Below are 18,711 nucleotides of genomic sequence, written 5' to 3'. Positions count from 1 at the left end.
ACCTTTAACTGTGGAGAAGTGATGCAGTTTAGCGATAAAATCTATGATGCAGGATGGCTCAGTGGGGCTTTAGTGAGGGAACTTGTTTATTATTTTGATATCAAGTCTTTCCTTCTATTGCCCCTTCTAAGCCGCATCTTTTGATTTCCACAAACAACTTTCTCGATGTGGAGTTTTTTGGGAATCTGATAATATAGGTGTATTAGTAAGTATAATGGTGAGTATTTTACCTTATATCTATATAGTTTTGTTTATATCCTCATAAAAAGAAATATAAATTGTATTATTAAGTTGTATGTGGATTAACATATACTGCATTATATTTAAGTTTTTTTAGCAGCTAAAATAAATAGTTCATTTAACCCAGGGGTCGGCAACCTGTTTGTCCTTAAGGGCGCAATACTAAATTTGAAAATCACCGAGGGCGCATATTTTGCAGATAATCATGCACAATCCTAAACTCAGCTGACTACTTGCTGTATATCGCCGTTTGACAAGAGTTAAGTAAATAGCTCTGGTTATTAAACATTTACATTAGTCCAGCGAGGGCGGATTAAAAATCGATCGAGGGCGCCGCGTTGCCTACCCCTGATTTAACCTATGGATTTTGGATACCTAGATGTTTAACAATTTTGTATGGTGCGTACTAAGTGTTGCATTATCTTACTAAATCTAAGAGCCAAAGTAGGACAGTTAGTGAGTTATTCATTGGTGTCCAATGTGTTTTAATTACCATGTACAATCATGAGCAAAACATTTATGAATGCTAAAGGGGAGAGGTCAGCTTATCCGATTCACTAGCTTTGAAAATTTACTCTAGGATATTTACCAATTATATTCTCCTTTTGTGGCGAAATAATGACAGTTGGTAAATATTGTGAAACCTGCACACCAAATGTAAAATAGATGAAATTTGAATGCTTGTATATAAAAATTTAAAAGAAAAATAATGACAATTTGAATGGAATACTTTTATTATTTAATCTTCTAATCATTAGTGTTTGTGCTTATACGTACTGTGCAACCGTTATTGCAAGAGGGTGCACTTTTATTTACAAGCGTAGCATGCCTAATTTTTTATTTTATTTACAGCTTGTACAAGGTTTTCACACGAATTCCCAAATTATAAGCATACTGTTCAGTTTTTATTAGTACATGGGCTTATATACAGTTTGAGTTAGGTAATTTTGTTAATTGATGTTTGTTTTATGATTTTAATATTTAGTAGTGTGTTAAATGGTTTTTAAGATAAAACTTGCTTCTCTTGGTGTTACTTATTTGATAAATATTTATTACTTCAGTAAGTATAAGGCATAATAACAGTCTAGACTAAAGTACAAAATGGCAAGTGGCAAAATGGCAAACTTATATTTTAAGAAAGGATATACCTATTATTGAAATATGATTGTTAGTTATTAAAAATTGGTAATCCATTGTATATTTTAGATAAACTTGTAAGAAAAATAAATCATTTTAAAGTACTCAGAGTGCAAAGGGTTATTAAGAGGCTGAATTTCCATTAAACATTATTTATTGGCAATAGTTTTTAAATAGTACTTAAATGCTCAAAACCACATAATTAACAACTAAATGTATAATTTCAGTAAAGTGTCATTATATGCTTGTCTATTTTTGTTTCTTCAATTCTAAGAATCTTTTTAAATCTTCTGTGTTTCAAATACATATTTTAGGGCAAATTATGCTTCGCCTAATCATGTGAGAAATAATAATTAAAGCAGTAAGATTGTCATAATCATATTGAAATTATATTATTTAATCATATTAATTGCAATATTTAATCATGTAAAATTAATTTACATATAATGACAAACAACTATAACTTTACCTATTTGTATGTAGTAGGCTTTAAATGAGTGTTCTGAATAGGATCAAATTAATTTTATCCATGTTTTGTATCAATCTTTAATATTTACAAAGAATGAATTGTTAAGATAGTGAAATTGAATTACCAAATACTCTGTTTTTGTAATTGTATACAATGTCTTAATGAAAAAAATATGCACCTACTATCACTTAAATAATAGATTTATCTAACTATTCGCATGAATTTGGAATGCATATATATACATACATATGTTTGAAAAATTCTTGGAAATAAAAAATTATCATGAGTTTGCATACTTTTAAAGATATGGGTATAGCCAAAGATACTATTATATAAGATTAATTATATAATAGTATATTTGTAGTAAAAGTTAATTACTGTAGCTATCAGCACACCTATTTTTTCTTTTCACAATTATTATAAGACAATTTTAAAAAATCATGTATTTTCTAAAAATTCATTAAAAACTTAATATTATTAAAAGAAAATTTATTCCTCTTATCACTATCTGTTCGTTGAAATTTAGCGCCATCTGGCAATGATTTGATAAATTTTCTATCCAAAGTCGAAAATCTCGCAGCCAGTTGTAAAGGGATAGGTTTGCAACATTTGGCAACTTTTCGCTGTTTACAACTGGCTGAGGCGTCGAAAATTTCGCACTGCGCATGCGCAGTTGCTCAGCCGGTTGTACCCACAGACACAAGTGATTTTTTCACATGAATGCGTTTTTTTTCGGCAAAGGTTTATAAGCCTGCAAATGTATGTAAGTTCAATAACGCAATGTTGCAAATATAACAACAGCGATCTTTCAACTGTAAATAGTTTAATTTCAGTTAACGGAGTGTCTATTGCACCGATTATCGGCGCAGTAAAATTCATTTTGCTATCTTACCGATCAAATTTTTAACCAATCATAGAGCGTATCTGTCCACGTGACTCTCCGATTTCTTTTTTCAAAAATAATTTAGCTCTGTTTATCGTAGTCAAGACAGCTACAATTTTTGTAGCATCTTGATTTTCTTCATATGAAGAATAACAAATAGCCATTCATGAATTTGAAAAAGAAAAAAGGACGATCTTCTGGAAGAGAGAAGCGAAAACTTTACAAAATGCTTCAAAGAAATTTAAAAAATTTGATAAGGCTCCGCTGGAATTGAAATACACATGGTGGAAGAATTCATTAAAAAAAATGTACAGATAACAGTCGCCAATCCAAGTAAGTAAATTTTGTATTGCTTAATTAATTGGGATTAATTTTTAAAATGTGTTATTTAATATGAATTATTTAAAATGTGTTAATTGATTAGCAACATCGTTCCTGATGTCACCATGTCAATAGTCACTATAATTACCTTGTAAAGAACAATTTAACACTCTTGTTTTATATGTTCTCTGACCTGCTATCTATTATTTTATATTGTGTCTGCAAGCCCTTATAGAGTTTAGTTTATACATTTTTTATACGTAGTTTGTTTTAAAAAAATTTTTATTTTCCAGAACCTTTACTCAAAATTGTCCAGCTGCTGTCTCCAGATAAACAATTTTTGCAGATAAAATCAATGAATGAGGATCATGACCATGTCCTCTCCGAATCTTTGTTCCGTTCTTCGCCTAAAGAAAGCCTGATACCTGTTGAGCACCAAGAGAAAGTTCAAAAATATGTGAATCTCCAAGTATTTCTGTTCCATTTCATATAGGTAAAAATTTTTCCTACATTTACTCTAATTATCTCCATTTTCTATCATAATATTGTTTGTATAGTTAAGAAATTATTTTGTTACTCAGAGTGATTTACACTCACTTACGTGTGAATATTATAATATCTATTTGAACTTATTGTTGTTGCTCAAACTGTTGTTAATGGAGATTTCTGTATCGTGATCTGCGGCAGAGTAATCGCAAAGTCCAGGAAACTTCCGGGCAGTGACCCGCGAGAAACTAAAAGAAATGTCATAGAAAGGGACTGACTCGTAAGGTATAACTTGTAGTTACCCCTAGGCAATTATCTACATATATTTTTTAAAAAATTTGCAAGTTTAAAATCTGTTTGGCACCTTGGCAATTGTAGTTGCTTCGCCAGATCACAATACGAAATATCCCCTGTTTTTTTACCTTGCCATAATGTCAAATGTATTTTAGTTATATATAAGAGCATAGTAAATTTTCATATGCAGTCCTTGCTTTAAATTTTATGTATCCATAAAATATGGTTAGAAGCAAAGACACATAGAAAATTCAAATTCTGAATTTGTTTTTGGCCAAGTAAAATAAGTTTTGAGGCAAATTTAATGTTTGTGTTCTAAAAATAAATTCAATGAAATACTTGTAAGTAAAGCAAGTACATTGACTTTAGTTATGCAAACTGTTATAACAGTATAATTTTTTTAATAATTTAATGCATGACCCTTATAATAGTATTATATTAGTAAACAATTTGTTTCCGATTGAGGAAGAATATATTCGGAGTGTTATTATCATAAATAGTGATTTTGTGCTGACATTTAATATAATTCATATCTCTTTAAATATCTTTATTCACTTTAAATTATGACATAGTATTTTTTATGATACTGATCTTTTTTTTATAAGTTTTACTGTGTAAATATTTTTATTTAAATAGTATTGTAAAAGCTTAAAAATAGAAATAAATCCAAAAAGTTAATATAAAATGCATATAACAAAATTAAAAGGAGTTTAAATAACGCATCATCACCAACTCACTAATACATATACAGTGATACCTCGAGATACGAGTTTAATTCATTCCCTAACCTTGCTCGTATCTCAAAGCAATTTTGCCCATTGAAATGCCATTAATCCGTTCCGTCCCCAAAAATGCTACCCTCAATTGTTTTTGTTGTGTGTTTTTGAATAAGAAAAATGTATTTATAAATGACAAATACTATATAAAAACATAATAAAAGAGAATGTAAAGCAGAAAAAACTGCTTTTATAAAGTGTACATGCATATTTGTATTTTGGTTACTTAAATGCAACTTACACACAACTTAAATGCTACTATATGCTTAATTTTAGTCACTGCTTTTCTCTTCACTGGTCTTTGCTTTTTTAGCCAGATTTAAAAACTGTCCAAGGAGGTTTGTTTCTTCCTTTTCAGAATGCTGGAGAAATGAGTTAGGCAAGTCTCATTAAATAGCTCCGATGTACTACCAGTTTCAACTTTTTCAGGGTGTTTCTTTTCCACAAACTGTGAAATTCTCTTCCACATTCCCAAGAATTCTTTTATCTCAATTGTAGAAATAACCTCCTCCACCTCTGGTTCTTCCTCGAATCCAATTTCTTGCAGTATGCCCGAATGCTCACCCATCACCAGGTCCATGGATTTTCTCAGAGGCACAATCTCCTCCTCCGCTGGCACTTCGAGTTCGAATCCTTCAAAGCTACGGACTTAGCCGACAGCACAATTTTCGGCTATAGACTTCGAGGCTTGGTGGGTGAACTGGGAGCATTGTCGAGGACGAGAAGGGCTTGCAAGGCCATTCCTCGTATCTCAAATAACTATAATATGTAAGGGCATTCGTATCTCAAGGTACCACTGTATTTGAATCTTTTTTATTGTTAAAAACACAATTTTTAACTCTAACATTATAAAATATAAATGCAACAATAATGTGAAAGGAACAAGTATATTAATCTTGCATTAAAACAATTTCAATTTGGTCAGATTTATTATTTTCCCTTCCTTAGCTTTTCTAACTGCACAATTTAGCAAATGAGATTACAAAACACAATTTAGCAATTCTTTCTAAAATTAAAAAAAAATTTCCTTTTTTTTTTGTTGTTTTGTTTTGCATATTTAAAAAAAATCACTCATTAAATGGCCCAAAAATTAATTCTATTATTTATGCAGGGTTCCCATCGTCCTTAAAAACTACTTTATTTTTATTTTAGCAATTTTTATCTTCTGCAATGATTTCTTTTATCTAGCTTTTTTTTTTCTTAAAATATTTTATATTTTTAGGTTTAACGACAAAAGTTGTTGGTTTGAAGAGGAAGAAAGGTAATAGGCCCACTCCTTTTACAAGAAAAGCAGTTTTGGAGGGAAAAAAATATGCTTATGAACTGCTTTGTAGATGAAGAGACATTATCGAAGACCATAAATAAAGGCATTTTGAAGGAGAAGCTGCTATAGAATGTGGTATAGAGATGGTTTCTTCTTGTATGGAATCATGTGTTGAAATTAATGAAGTGAAGCTGTTCTTTACTTCTGATGGGTGGCTATTGGTTAAAAATGTGATTTTACAAAATCGAGAATGATGACATGGGAATGTTATTTATGCAAACAAGATTGCGGTATGGTGATACTATTTTGTGCGACTCTTATTCGCAGTGTTATCACTATTCCTGTGTCGGCCCTCTGCAGCCTCCAGAGCAAAAGTCTTGTTCAAAATCTAAACTTTTTAGACTTTTTTTTAGCTTATTTTGATTTTCTTCCTGTGAGATATATTTTGAATAGATATTTGTCGTGTGTAAGCCAATTTTGAATAAATATTTGTCATGTGTAAGCCAACTTTATATTTTTTTTAATTCTGAAACAAACTTTATTTCTTAATTAGTAATTTTTATTGCTTTTTTTTAAAAAAAAATATTTGTTTAACCATTGTCAAATTTCAAGTGAATGTCCACATAAAAACTCATCATTTACCTTTCATTATTAATTTCTGATGGACTTCAATGACATAAATTTTCCCACCAAGTTGTTAAATAATTTAGTTTCTAGGTATAGGTGTTACCTATTTTGATAGAATAGTACTTTACTTTCAATAAATTTGCATTCAGTTTGTTCCTTTTAACTGTAATTTATGTAGTATATGTTTCTTTCAACTTTGTGATTGCTTGCTTCTAATCCTAATTGTATAAATTTATATTTAGTTTTTTAAATCTGCTACATTTTTGTCCAATAAAAGTTTAGTTTCTTCCTGCATTTGTGTTTGATGAAATTTTGATAATATACAAGGTTTTGTATTTATAGAAATGTTTCGAGAATAAATTTTTTAAAAATCTACTCCTTTCTTTCCTATACTTAATCTTTAAATATTGATTATAAAATTCCTATTTATCAACTTCCTCTGTTTTATGAAGATTTTACTTTGAAAATTATCTTTTATATTTGATTCTTAATTTAAATAAGTGGAACTTAAAAAATTTTAACCTCCACAACATATGTATAATATCAAACATATATAGTACCAAACATGGTATTACTTTGATACAGGCACTGAAAAAATTAAATCGTATTTAATTAATTTTAAATCTTAAATGACAATACAAATAAATCTGAGTTACTTAAGATTCCAGCAGTTTATCTTCACACAATTTTATTTTTTAACTTATTTTTGTGTCTACTCTAGGTTAGTGAAAGGACATTTTATACTATGTCCCAGGTTCAAAAGACAAGTGCTTTAAATTTCTCAAGAAATACTTAAAGGATTATTTTGTAACTTTGAAGATGTTTAGTTTTTTGCGCATCAGACACAGATCTATAGCAATTCAGTTGAAATTTGAGACTTCTACCCGTAAGGCAGAAAAAATTCTAAGTTTATTTACAATAATTCTCTTAAGTGGTAAAGTGACAAATTTAGCTTTCAGTGGTCCAAAAGTAATCGTAACTTGTTTTGTCAATAGGCAGGGCTGATTACGCTCTGGAAGAATCCCGAATTTTTCGCTAACAGTGATCCTAAGATCGAAGGTTCAGACGTTTCAAAAAATCATTGATCACAGAAGTTTCTGGAAATCAAATTTTCAAAGGCGAAACTTAAAAACACAGTTCATTTTATTTGTTTGTAAGGGAGAGCCAGATACTTTATAAGCTTATATTCCTGATAAATATTTATTTTTTATTAGTAAATGGTTATTATAATCATAAACTCAAGAAAAACATACAGTAAAACCTTTTTTTGTGCGTTGGATAGGGACCGCATAAAAGAAATCATACAAAAAAAATTATAAGTTATTACGTATAACAAACAACTTTGTACGAAATAGTACCTAAAAAAAAATTTATGCTGTGCTTAGGGACCGCATAAAAAAAGTTGGACTTAAAAAAAATACATCAATGATTTATGAGAGAATGCTTTCAATTAAATTAGACCTAAAGAAATTTTAGAAATAATTAATTCTTCATTGTCCATGTACATGGAGAAGTTTTCAAATTATGCTTTAAATAGTTTGCTGCTACTCGTCGTAAGCAAAACGCGCATCTTCTGAAATGGTTAACAATAGCTTGAAGATAGGATTTCAATTGATTTGTTTCTTAGTACCATAAAATCGGTGATCAGTTTTATGACGACGGTCGACTGGTCAATTGCTTGTAAACCTCATGAAGTGTAACTTTAAACACCAAATTGTATCTCAAAAATTTCAGAGTGACCCTCGTATGTACGTAACTGACTCTGCCTTATCAAGAGATTGTCTAAAATAAATGAACAGAGCATCGCGAAGTCCAGATACATCGTTGTCAAGGAGTCATCGTTGTCAAGGAGTCTTCTCCTGGTCATCATAGGTATGTATAAAATTTTAAATATATTCTAAGTAAACTAAGAAATATTGAAAAAAAAAGGAAAAATCTGAAATAGACTAAAATTATGGAGAAAAAAAAACTTAACGCTTTTTTTTTTTTTTTGCATCCTGACTGAATTAGGAAGTAATATGACCCTTCATCCATTAGTTACATATGTAGTTTTAGTTTAACACAAAAGAGAAATTCTTGGAAATTGATCATGATCCGATCTAACTGTACAAACAAGTACGCTTTTAAAACATTGCCCCTGTCCCTGAAACTGATATGCCTTCAACCATCAAGATTAGAAGCAAAGCTATTTTAAACTGAAAATATTTTGCCATAGTAAAAACGAATTGACTATCCTTTAAGGGTGTCTTGGAGAGAGATTCTACTTTCGTCGTTCTCCATGTTAGTCTATGGAGAATTATATGATTCTTAGCCTACTCATTATATAGTCACTAATTAACATTTTGGAATTTCTTTTGCTTCATTGTATGCTTTGAAACACTGGCGTCGGAACCATAGGGGTCCGAGGGGTCCGGACCCCCCCCCCCAATAATTGGGAAGCCAGGGTTCATTATTTTGAGAAAATATTTCCGTTTTGTTTCCATAACTTTTAATTTCTCTCTCTCTTATTTTTACAAAGCACAACTTATTATATTATATAATTAAAAGAAAATTAGTAAAAAATAAAATACACACAGAAAAATGCACTGTCTGAAAAAATAAAACAGGTGTTTAGAGAACTACAAGAAATGTCACAGCCACCCTTTCCTTCAATAAGCAATAAAACACTCTTCCCACCATTCCTTCTCACTGTTAACTGATAAAGAGGATTCTCCCTCAACATAACACACATAGTCATTTGATACCCAAAAATAGCCGCCTTAGTTTAGGATACGGGAAAATGGTTAGCATTTTTAACTTATCTTTATCGTATTTATGGCCCTGGGCTCTTTTGTCCTCTTTTTTAAAATGTCAAATATCAACAGACCCCTACCTATTCATAAATTGTCTCAAACAGGCAATTATCTAGAATTTCTAGGGGGGATTTCAGTAGGGGAAGATTCTTTTAGACATTTTCTATTTTCTTGGTTTTTTTTTTTTTTTTTTGTTAAGAAAATTTCTCTGAAATAGAATCATTCTAAATCTTCTCTTACGTATAAGCACTCACAGTGTTATTCCATCATTATTTAAACTAGACATTTCCAGTCAGTTCGAAATTTTGATAAATTTAAGTAGTAATTCTGTTTACTTTTATATTTTGTTTCATTAATTGTTTTAACTTAAATTATTAGTTGTTATTTTTTTAAATAAAGTTTATTTAAAGTTTTTGCAATAATGTTTATCGTTGGAAAATAAGAAGTCATTAAATAAATTCTGGGGAGGTAAGCAAATGTTTGTATTAAATCACTTACTAATACATTTATTATTATATATTTGCAAGAATTGTTTTATAGTTTGTATATTAAATTTATTTATACAGTACATCATTTCATGGTTTTACTGTTCATTGCGCATGAATTTATTTTGAACGCACGGAGCTACTTTTTATTTATATTTGTAAAATCAATGTAACTTTTTAATTTTTAAAATTATAAATCGAAACTTAGAATTTTAATGACCTTTCTATAACTTTGTTTTCATTCAGAAATTTAATGTCACGTTTATGTTTATAAGGACATTTATAAAATTAATAAAAAATTTTAATTAAAAAAATTATATAAACATTGATTATTTATGTTCAAATATAAATAATTATCACTAACTTGCATTTTAATTAATTAAAACAATGAAGAATTACTTTAAATGCTAAAGTTTCCTAAAATAATTCATAGAATTTTATTACGGTAAAAAAAACTAATAAAAATATTTTTTTTAAGAATGGGACAAATTGTTAAACTTAATTTATTGTATGAGTGTTTAATGATTACTTCATGTAATTTTATTTATTTTGTTTTTATCAAAATAATATGGGATTTTTAAAGTAATTATTTTGTGCTAATAAACATTTTCATAATTTGGTATTTTCAACAAATATTTTTTCTGAATTAAAAGTAATAATTTTTAAATTTTTAATACTGAAACTATAAATACTGTCGATAGAGGAAGGAAAATAAGAGTACTATGTGTTGTCTTTTTTATTTTTTCGTGTACATTTATGTGAAGTTTTTATGGTTACCAAAATTAATCATGCGATCCAAAAAAAAAAAAAAATATGTCTCATCTTGTCTGTTGCTTTGCTTGAAAATAATAATAAGAGAAATACATTGAATAAAATGGGCATAAAAATTATTCCCTTCACAATTATTATAATTTATCATTTCTTCAAAATATGAATACTATAGTTCTGTCAATCAACTGAATAAAATTTTATTTTCCTTTTTAAAGACAACAATTTCGATTTTTAAAACGTTTTGAGCAGGAACAAGATGAGAAAATGGCTAAACTTAAAACTGCTTTAATATTCTTGAATTTCTCAATTTTTTTTTTTTTTTTTTTTTTTTTTTTTTTTTTTTTTTGCAATTTAGAGTTCTATAAATATATTTATTTTAATCATGATGATCTCTACTGAAACCAATATTAAAGATAGTTTCTCCAGTATTATTATTAATGTTGTATCTTTCATCTCAGAAATCCAGATCAATTCAAATTCATAGTAAAAAAAATTTTTTTTCGTTTAGCAAAACGTATTATGACTTTTTCCATACATTTTTTTTAAAAAAATTCCGCTACAATTTAAAATGTTAAAATATGCCCCAAAAAATTTATCTCATTCATGATTGTTTAATCACGTAGGATTACATGACATAATATTATGCATTTATAAATTTCATGTCATTCTCATCAAAAACTTTAACAGACAAAATGTTCTTTTCAAAATGAAACTATATTTTTAAGACACTGTGCATATTGGATTTAAGTAACTTTACTTTTACCTCAATGTATTATTTAAAGAAATTATGCTTATTTTTCAATTGAGACTTTTGAAAAAGGGACATACGTGATACATAAAAATGATATGTGATACATGATTACTTCATATATTTTTAATACTTTATATGTTTTAATTTTTTCATATTTTTAATTATTTAATATATAGTATTGTAATAAATAATGTATCAATCAACAGTCTCTCAGGGGCTAAATCTTTTAATTAGTTAAAAATATCAAAAAAATTCAAAGTATTATCAATTTGTAAAGTTTTAGTCGTTTCTATGATACAATTCATTTTTTAATCATAGAATAAATTTGCAGTATTTCATACATTATATAGTAATCAAACACAGAATACAAAAATATGAAAGGTTCAAAAGTTAAAAATAAAATTGATGAAATTTTGTTTTTAAATAATGCTTTTTTATAAAAAATTGTATTAGAAAAAGAAGAAATAATCATTTAATAAAGAAATGGAAAGTAAAAATAGAAATTATCAATAAATAAAATATTTATTTGTCGAAATGTTGTTATCATGCACTATTCTGCAGTTTTTGCCTATTTAGCAAAAATTTTACTTACTGAACTCTGTTCTTTTTTTTAATTCTAGTATGCTACTATAATTGAAATAAATAGTATTTTTATTAAAAAAATATTTAGCTATTTTAGACTAACAAGCCTAGCTCTCAAGGCAGTTTTTGAGGACAAATATATTTCCTCGCCTGAAGTAAATTACAAACTTACGACTCACCACAACTCAATTTTTAATTGACATTAATGTAATAATTGTATTTGCTGCTTATTCTACTGATTCCCATTTTGAGTCACATTGCACAGTTGCATCTGCATCATCCGGAAAAACTCCCCAGTTTAAATTTTTTATTCATTTACAAGCCGAATACCAGTTCAGCGCATGGGGTAGAAAATAGGAAAGTAAATAATCAATCGATGTTAATCAACATGCACAAGCATGTACCAAAGCAATTAATAAAGTTAAAATAATTTTAAAAAATTATTTATTATTATTTGTTGCTCTTTCCAAGAAATTTCCGTTAGATCAATGTGCTATCCTAATGTTTGAACAAAATTCAATTTTTGTATAATTTTAATTTCTGCATAATTATAATTTGAATAAAAACTTAAAGACTAGTGAAAAAAAAATTCAAAAATAAAAATAAAAGGGATTTAAATATTATTTTATAATTAATTTTAAAGTTGTTAAAAGGTAACGCAACAAACAGGATTTCTAATTTTGCAATTATCTGAAAAAAGTGGTGCGGCACAAAATTAGGGTTTCAATTGAAGTCAACATAAAAAAAATAATATTTAAGAAATGTAAAAATTGAGAAGCCTGTGTAAGAGTCTTTTTTTTACCGAATTACTTCTACTATTCTAGTCTTCATAGAAGAAAATAGTTTTTAACAAAGTTAGGTATATGTTTTATATTATTGTAATCTCGTCTTTTATCACACGAGGACATAGTTTCTTCTTTCCGCATCCTTTTTTACCATTATTGTCTTTCAATTTTAAGAACTTACTGACTAGAGTCTTTGATCTTGAACTACCTATCATTATCATCGCACTAGCACGAATATTTATTGAAGAAAAAGCTTCTATCGGTTCTTTTCATGATCAGTTAATCTCTTTACCTTTGCAACCAAAACTTCTAAAAAGCGCAATAAAAAATACATAGCAAGAATTCATGGCAAATTTGCAAATAGAAGTGTTTTTCAATCGTCGTAGTAGCCATAGTATTTTTTAATTATATTTATTTCTAAAAATTACTGGTAGCCTTTAAGTTTTTACTCAGGCTAAAATACTAATTTTGATCTTAACAATTTTTTCTACATAATTTTACGTAATTGCAATTCTTGTTTGTAGCGTTATTTCTTAATAATATACTTTAAGAATTAAATAAAGGGGATTTAAATTGTATTTTTCGATTTCTCAAACGTTTGCTCTAGTCTGAAAATTTTTACTCAGACAGTACTTTATGTTGTATTTCATTATAGATTGTTTGATTTGTAATTTTCTGCGCATTTAATAGTATTTTTTCACAGAATTGTACACATGATGCTCCGTAAAGACAACTCCTTCGATAAATTTCTAGAATTCTTGTCACAAATGAAGTAAAAAAAAAAAAAAAAGGATCACAAATTGATATTTCAGGGGGGGGGGGAAAGAAAATCAAAACATGACCAAAAATTTATGTTTAGTTGCCGAAAAAACATAGAGGAATTGAAAGACACTTATTTGAGACACTTCAAACTTATTTCGGCAATCAAACTGGTTTGAAAGTTTCAATTCCGTTTATCTTAATAGTGATTCTTACGATTTTCTTATCGTTTTTTCCCGCTTTTAAATGGTAGTTTGCTATTCCAAATTTGTATAGTTTTTTTAACTTAATTCTTAAAGATGATTCTAAAATAATTATATATGAGGAAGTAGATTACGGACCACTCTGCATCATAGAATCAAGATGTTTCTTGATTCTATGATGCAGAGTTTATTCATTCATTAGAGTTGTATTCTTACTATATATATATATATATATATATATATATATATATATATATATATATATATATATATATATATATATATATATATATATATAAAAGTAAGGGCAAGGGTGATATTTTTCTTTTTTTCTCAAGAAACGTGAAAATAACAGTCTTAAGTATGGTCCCCCCCAATAAATTTTATCTGACGACGCCAATGCTTTGAAATGTCTACTATTAAACTATCTTACAAAATTTTCAGTTGGAAGATTTTGAATATTTTTAAAACTTTTTTGAAACTAACATGTTCTTCGAAAGACTGAAATTTAGGAGATAAACTTTAATTACAAGTTTATTTTTAACATTTTTGGAAAAATTTTAAGACAGATTTAAAGCTTAAGACACTCTCTATAACTTAAGATTAATATTTTAATTCTAGGTTTTATACATATTACGTAAATCGTAAATTAGTTTCAATAATTTCAATCATCAGACTCAAAATTTCCTTCCCCTTCTAAAACCCTTTTCAACATAATTACCCACAGCGAAAATTACCCTTTGCACAGCAGGAGGCTGAAACCAGCTTTCACTGTGATTTATGACTCTCCCTACCACCTTTTCTTATGTGCATCCTCATGCATTTCTGTTTGTATTTCATGCTTAGATTTTGTGGAGGAGCGTTTGTTATAGACAGGTTATAGATTATCATAGATTGCTAATATGGGACATTACTTTTAAAATTAAAAAAAAAGGCTGCATTGACGTCGTCAGATAAAATTTATGTATATATATATATATATATATATATATATATATATATATATATATATATATATAATATAAACCGAAATACACGCATGGATTGATAAAAATAACTTTTTCTAATATATGACAAAAACATGACATTAAACAGAAGAAAATTATATTTCACAATCAAATCAATATCTTTTACTAACATTCAATATCTAATTATGAAAACTGAAACATCTTGTTTCTATGATGGAGAGTGTTCCGTAATCTACATCCTCATATATAATTTTAGAATCTTCTTTAAGAATTAAGTTTAAAAAAATATACAAATTAGGAATCGCAAAATATAATTTAAGAGCGGGAGAAAACGATAAGAAAATCGTCAGAATCACTATTAAGATAAACGGAATTAAAACTTTAAAAACAGTTTGATTGCCGAATTTAGTTTGAAGTGTCTCAAATAAGTGTCTTTCAATTCCTCTATGTTTTTTCGGAATCTAAACATACATTTTTAATCTCACCTTCTCAATTGATGAATGATCATGTTTTAATTTTTTTTCTTCCCTAAAGTGTTATTTTGTGATCCTTTTTTTTTATCTCATTTGCGACAAGAATTCTAGACATTTATCGAGGAGGTAGTATTTACGGAACATTCTATACACAATTCAATGAAAAAGTACTATTAAGTGAGCAGAAAATTACTAATCAATTACAAATTATCTAATATCGAGTGATAATCAGTAAAAAGATTGATATCCATCGAATTTAAATCAATGTTTCTTTATTTGTCATGACATTTACAGAATACATTTTTCTTTTCGAAAACTATCAGTGAGACAATTGATTTTGTGAAGAAATAAAGGAAAGATTTTTTTCTATGCATGGCTCTCTTATTTTATTGAAAATGTAATTAATAAAATATTTAGAGTAATCTATGTGTAATTATCAAGTGAACAATATATATATATATATATATATATATATATATATATATATATATATATATATATATATATATATATATATATATATATATATATATGTATGTATAGAGAGAGAGAGAGAGATATTTCAAGCGTAACAGAGGGGAAATCACCCAAATATTTTATTCTAAAAAATATATTTAATATTTTTGAAAACAAAAATTCTATTAGGATATGCTACTTTAGGGTGCAATGTTTAATTAATTGGCATAAAATAATAAAAGAACCTCATGAATAAATTGATTAAATGTAGTTTTAACAGAGGGGACAAATAAAATCCCATATTTTTATCTAATCCCATATCATTATCTTTATTAAATCCCATATTATTATAGCACTCTTATTTAAGCTAAATTCTGTGATTTAGACCATCCGAAACATTATCTGTGTTTTATTATTTTTTTATAAATTATTATAAGACAAAAAAAGGATATGGAATGTAACAGAGGGGACGTCTTACAAATTTGACTAAAAGTTAAAGGGAAATATCACTATTAAATGTGACTCTTCGGTTATTTAAAATTGGAGTTGGCAGCATTACTATAATTGAAACCCGTACTACATCTTTGTAGTTATATTTGAAAGTTTTTGTTTTACCAGACTCTGTTTAAAAAGAAAAAAAAAGTGCATCCTTTGCTTCTTTCTCAATTTCAGCTTTTCGGGCAACAAAATTAACTACCGATTTTTTTCCATGAACTTTTTACACTTGCGAAACTATCTATAGCAACATCAAAAGATTCCCAGTGTTTTAAATGGTGACTGGCATACATTAAATATGTCGGGTCCCAAAGTCCACCAAGTTCCTAAACAAATCTATGCCTCTGGGGGTAGTGATCGATGTGTTGCCTTGTCTTTTGGATTGGATTCAAAATTATGAGGCTACGGAGTTGAACATTGGTAGCCGCAAGCTAAAATTTGGGTCTGCTGTTCAACGACGGTTATAAAATAAAAAGTCAATCGAGTGATTGTCGCAAGTCGCTATATTTAGTAATTCTATGTATTTATTAGGCAAATAACGGTGATTTTAATAGAAAATTCACATTTTCGTCAATAGCACATACACATTTTATATGGTGTTTTACCTACGCATGAAATATAGATAGGAGACACTATATATTTGAGATAATTTTTGACTTAAAATATAAGAAAAATTTTTTTTGACAGTAATTACTGCATAATTAAACAGGAACAATTTATTTAACAATATAAATCAAACTATACGTAAAATCGTTTTATTTTTAATAACGGATTCTTCTTTAAAAAAGAGTTTGTTTGGTAGAATTAGTCAAAATCATGAATGCCCTCTATGATAAATTTTCATGCAGAAGTGATAAATAAATTTATATAGATTTATATAGATGATAAATTGTCATGCATTGATCATGCAGAACTCAAAAAATAAATAAATAAATGAATAACTTTTGAATTTATAAATTACAACAAATTTACTTAAAAATGATACCAAATACAATGATATTGCTTAAACTTTAAAAATTCACTTCTGGTTTCAATTGGCACGGAATTCAACAATCATATATATATATATATATATATATATATATATATATATATATATATATATATATATATATATATATATATATATATATATATACAGTGAAACCTCCGTTAAGCGGACATTCATGGGACCAAAAAATTTGTCCGTTTATGAGAGTTGTCCGTTTACGGGAAGGGTACCCTAATAACGAAATTTAACACCGTAAATTGTTTTTTGAATATTCTCAAAGATGTAGAAATTATCAAATAACATCTACAAGAATATTTATTTAAACAATAAGAAAGATAAAAAAGAATATATAAAGAAGTTTGATATAAATACATAATTCCGGATGTAGCTACAGATAAATAAATATAATTTTCCTATTAGCATAGATACTCAAGTTAGACATATGATACCAAATAGGAGCGTACTGTCCTCAGTCCGTTTCAATTATTAGGTTCACATCCCCTTACACCTACTTATCATTTGATAGGGAACATGGTTAATACCTTCTTGGAAAATAAACCTCCTATGATTCACAGAAAAAAAAGTAATGCATACCTGTAAGTCATGAGGACCTATGGAGATGATTATTCACAATTGATCAGCTATCAAGTGTCTGAATAAATGTTTCATTTATATAAACTTCTCAAAGATTATACTTCTGTTTTCTTTTTTTCTACCCCAGTTGTGTTAAATACAGTCTTCAAATTGATAAGAAAATTAAAGAAATTTTCAATGGGGAAGAAGCATTGAGAAAAGTTATTTCAACTTGAGGGGTCTCATAACCTGTGTGGTCCAGATGAAAAGATCAAAAGATGCCGATGTCAGAATTATTTCAGGAGTGCAGTACCATTTTCTCTCCTTTCCTTACAAAGATAAGGCAAGGTGACAGGAGAAAGATTGATTTTTCGCTGGTGAAATAGCTTAACAATATTTTTAGTTATGGATAAGGCAAAAAGTTTTATTTACATGCTTTAAAAATGGTGAAAAGTTGAATTTTTTTAGCTTGCAATTTATTTAGAAAAAGTAGTGTCCGGTTTGTAGAGATAAAAAACAACGTTTCAGGATCAAAATGACTGTCCGCGTCCGGTCACGGGAGTGTCCGCTTTGCGGAGAATGTACGTAATGGTTTATTCACAGAAGATTCCCGGGGAATTAAAAATATGTCCGTATTGAGAGGCGTCCGTTTTGCAGGAGTGTCCATAACAGGAGGTTTCACTGTATATATATATATATATATATATAATCGTCGTTTGATTTGAACTTCAAATTATCTTGGTTGAGATAATAAACTAACGAAGGAAAAGAAAGTAACTATGAGAACTTTCAAATGAAAATGATAACTATAAAATATTACGCTTTACTTAGAATTGTAGAAAGAACACAAAATACATATAGGCTTTATGAATTTTCTTAGAGTTCAAGCTTAAAAACACTGAAATTATCTAAATTTAAAAAATCGGAAAAAAGTAACAGTGAATAGTAGAACCACGTTTGGAATTTAAAACGCTATGCATGTAACATTATGAATAAAATTTAAAAAGTGAATAATGAAGTAAAAGAAATATCTCTAAAAAATTTTTTTATTAAAATTTTAAATAATTAAATTGATAAGATTTTACGAAGTATAATTTATTTGTTATAAAAAGAAAAACTTGCTTATTTCA

The 18,711-nt window shown here is 27.9% G+C and overlaps 1 long non-coding RNA gene across 1 annotated transcript; it reads left to right on the top strand.

Moving 5' to 3' along the window:
• The first annotated feature begins 2,816 nt into the window (after positions 1–2,816).
• On the top strand, positions 2,817–3,543 carry LOC147800993 (uncharacterized). The gene is made up of 2 exons (XR_015430744.1): positions 2,817–3,062; positions 3,344–3,543. It is a non-coding gene; the product is annotated as an uncharacterized LOC147800993 (long non-coding RNA).
• Positions 3,544–18,711: the final 15,168 nt, after the last annotated feature.

Source organism: Parasteatoda tepidariorum, chromosome 12 (assembly GCF_982258835.1).
Source record: "Parasteatoda tepidariorum strain Cologne lab strain chromosome 12, Ptep-v5.0, whole genome shotgun sequence".
Classification (NCBI taxonomy): Eukaryota; Metazoa; Arthropoda; class Arachnida; order Araneae; family Theridiidae; genus Parasteatoda; species Parasteatoda tepidariorum.
This window is presented reverse-complemented; position numbering and strand designations above follow the sequence as displayed.